Consider the following 4,174-nt stretch of genomic DNA (forward strand, 5'->3'; position numbering starts at 1 on the left):
AACTAATAACGGAAATTGGTATATTCTGGTCATTACCAGTTACTTCATGAAGTAAAGGATATCTGTTGGTCACTACTTTAGCACAGTATTTTGCTGAAATGCTGCCTAAGTAATGAGATACCTGGAGAGATACACATAGAACAAACAGCCCAATTCAACAGCCAGTTGTTCGTAGAGTTGTCTGGGATATTAGATAATATAGCCTGTCAAGTGAATACAAGCTACGATTGCTAACTCTGAATGAACTAACTCGGATGTGCATTTACTGAATGTCATGATGGTGTACTGTGTAACTGAATAACAATCAACCGGATATTCTTCAAATATCCTGATGCTCAGACAAAAAGTATAGCTCCTTGAGGATTATCATATATCGTTCTCTGCTCAGTGCAAATGGTCTATAGCAGTGTTGTTAGGAATGTGCGGAGATACAATTTTCTGCAGTACTTGTGCAAATGAGTATTCAAAATAGGAGTTGTTTGCAAAGTAGCAGAATTAAGATTCAAACCATTTGACTGGGTATGATAAGTGCCTGTTATGTTAGTAACAACTTATTCTTAGCTAGACTGTTACGTATTTCAGATAATAAATACAATACAATGTACTCATTAAAAGCCCAAATTCAATGATACTAATGCGAATCTAAAGAAATTGTTCTTTGAGGAATCAAAAGTGGATGAGTAAGTTGATGAGAACACTGCGTTGTAAGATGTTTGTATGGTAAGCTGATGACTAACAGAGTTAAGGTTTATTCAGTTTTTAGACCTTCCCAAATATAGTGTCACTGAAGAATTACATTATGCTAATGTGTTCTTTAGCACCTGGCATGTCCAGGTGGTTATGGCGCTCGATTCGCAATCTAAGGGTCGCGGGTTCGAATCCCCGTCACGCTATCCCTCTTTCAGGCGTGTAGCCCAATAGTTGGTGGTCCCTCTAGTCAAACAAACTCTAGCTGCATCAGTTTTATAAAGACATTGGAGTATTTGGAAGCTATGTCCTTCCTAATTTTATCCATAGGGTGAACAAATGACATAGCACTCTGGTTTGGTTGACCCATATTTGATATGTATATATAGAGTTTGAGTAGTATTTCATAGATGATTTAGGTAGAATGTTCATGATGAATAAACAAAGGTGAAATTGGCAGCAACTGCCTAGGTCACTCATTCTTCCAACCACATTACAAGAACCATCAGCTAATAATATAACTTCCATTTCAATACTTCTGGACATCATATAAATCCCTATAAAACAGGTGAAGCTGACCTGAACACAAAGGACGGAAGGCTCTGAAAATTTCTTCCTTCCTACCTGAGCTACTTTTAGAGATTCCTCTTCCAAGATTTTATCTTCAAATGTCACTCTGCGAATTTCACATTTTATTGTTCGTCAAGGGCTCAGAATGTTGTATTAAAACGATTTTGAAGCCTCACTATGTCTTTACAGTCAATGCTACCACATCTAGTCATGCTCTATCTGATGGCCATGCATCTTGACAATAGCCCTGTTTCTATTGCAAAAGGTTCCACCATGAAGTTGTCGTGTCAAAAGCACACCACTATTCACTGCTTACTTTCAATAAACAGTCTAGTACATGAAGTCGAAGGTTTCCTAGGGCCAGTTTCAACAACCTGGTCTTACAGAAATCTATAGGTCATGCATTTGATGACTTGATCAATATGTCTTCATATGGAATAGCATGAATACGCGTTTTATTCTCCAGCTGATTGAGGCATGCAACTGTTGAACGTAAATGTCGTGGAAACAGCTTGTTACACGTTACTTGAGTTAATTTTCCAGCTGGAATTCCTTCTTGATTATGTTGTGTACTGTAGCCTGTGGCAAATGGACTAGCTTTTGCCACTGACCTTTCTGTTCATGGGTTATCACTTGTTACAAGACACCACACTTTGCTTAACATGGCTTGGTATAACTTGTTGCAAGCCTCTTTCTGGGTGGTTGTGGTGTTTCAAGTTGATCCACACTCCTTTGCTCTCCAATACCATTAAATAAAATGCATATTCCAATCTTGTAAATTCTAAATCACCGGTCTGAACACATCTTTATGATCTGAGTATAAATATTTTGCATTGAAAAGGGTTATCACATATTTATCTCAAAAATTATCAATTTTCAGTTGCATCAAACTGCCTACGAAACGCCAAGCAATGTCAAAATATTTTACTGGTACATGGCCTTCCATGGCGACTTTATATCAATATGGCTGGCACATTACTGGCTGATTTGTATATTGAAAATTGTTTTCATAAACCGTACTTTACCTTCTGTAGTAGTTGATTCCCGTTCTTATTCAGAACACAGAAATTATTTCAAATATAGAGAGAAATGTAATAATATTTTGTCTAGTGCACATTCAACTAGGATTTTTTTTCATATGTCCTGTATTATTGATCAAATAAACTATGTTTTTGTTTTACTGTCAAATTTTTGTCCAATCTCTTTCTCAGACTTAGTCAAGTGAGAACTAAAATTTACGCTGCTGAATTTATAGCTAGAGCGTGAATTACTCTTAACTATTAAGAAACCAGTGCTTCTGGTAATACAAAAACACCAGCAGAGAAGCAGTTTGACCATTTTGATGTTTCGTTGAGACACTGACGTCGACTTTCTAATTCTAGATTAACTGCTTGACGAGCAGTTAGATGGTAAGTTGATTGACGAATCAACCATCGCAAGAAAGTGGCATTCCTTACTTTCTGGGCTACAGACCAGGTAACAGTAGTTGATTTGTTGATAAATTAATTACTGAAAGAAACATGACATCCTTATTTTTCGAACTACTGTTCGGTATTGAGACAATGGTGTGACGTCTTGTGATAATTACCAAATTTACATATTGAGTTGTAGCATTTCTGCAGAGGACACCACCTAATACTCATAAATAAGTAGAGATGTGACCACCGAGATGATTAGATAAGTACTAGAACTTTAAAAGTCTGTTTCGATTGTTGCTGATTGCTGAGAACTCTGACAACTCAGAAAATTGTAACGTCTTGCAATCCTTGCTTTCTAAGCACCGAATTTAATATTGGCAAACCCTGACAGGACATTTGTCTTTAGAAACTTGCCGAGTTGATTTATTTGTTAGTCAATGCAAGATTATACCTACGAGTCTGATAGGTCTATACTAGTTTCAATGAAGTGCAGCAACTGAATTTTGTCCTAATACAGCATGATAAATTGACATGGACTGTATGAATGACAGAATATGCATTTTTTGCTGTAATTGGTGTTGAACTACTTTGACTCACATTTATTAGATGTTGTGAGTTTTATTGCATCTACATGGCAGTACAATCTTGCAAGATTAATACCTTAGGCTGTTTGGTATGTTATGACAGTGAAATAATGTTTCTGTCATCCTTATAACTACTTCTACAGTGAACTGTATACATGTATATCATTTATAGTCGACAACGCGAAACATGAACTTCACGGTGAATTATGCTACGAATACCTCTTTCTGCTTATTTCTGTGTGTGATGAATTTTATTAACATCATTCCAGTTGGTGTTGTGATGATTAAATAATTTGTTTTTCGTGAAAGCCATATGTGAGCTACAGAGCACAAGAAAAGTGACCAATTCTTATAGTAAGGTTGTGGCAATCGGAATAAAAAGTGTCATGGTTAGTACCCTAAACGGTCAGTTAAGTGTAGTTGTTAATTAGTTACTAATTTCTGTATTATTATTATATATTAATTACCACTGTAAGATATTATTGATTAATTAGTAATTAGGCTTACATTATTGGATAAGGATAACCATGACCACTTACTTTTCCGTGAGAACGATATATGTTGGTTAATATGTAATACTCAGATAAGTATGTATGTCAGTAAAGACGCGTGTTTTACGTCATATATGAACTTTTGTATACGAGTGTAAAATATAAAAAGCATATTCTGTTCATGGAAATATCGTTTGGGCATTTGAGATGCATAACTTCCTTGGTAAGACCGCATTGATGAGCTTAAACCACGCTCAGAGAAAAAATTACTTCAGACCCATGCGCTGATTGGCTGCCTCAGTGAAAAGGAATGGGTATGATGTCACCAAAAAACGATGATATTGTTACGTCTCCGTCTGTTTGTTAACTTTCCGTAACTTCGTTCCGACGAAACTTTAGCGACACAAGTCCTTACTCAATAAAA

Source organism: Limulus polyphemus, unplaced genomic scaffold (assembly GCF_000517525.1).
Source record: "Limulus polyphemus unplaced genomic scaffold, Limulus_polyphemus-2.1.2 Scaffold2538, whole genome shotgun sequence".
Taxonomy (NCBI): Eukaryota; Metazoa; Arthropoda; class Merostomata; order Xiphosura; family Limulidae; genus Limulus; species Limulus polyphemus.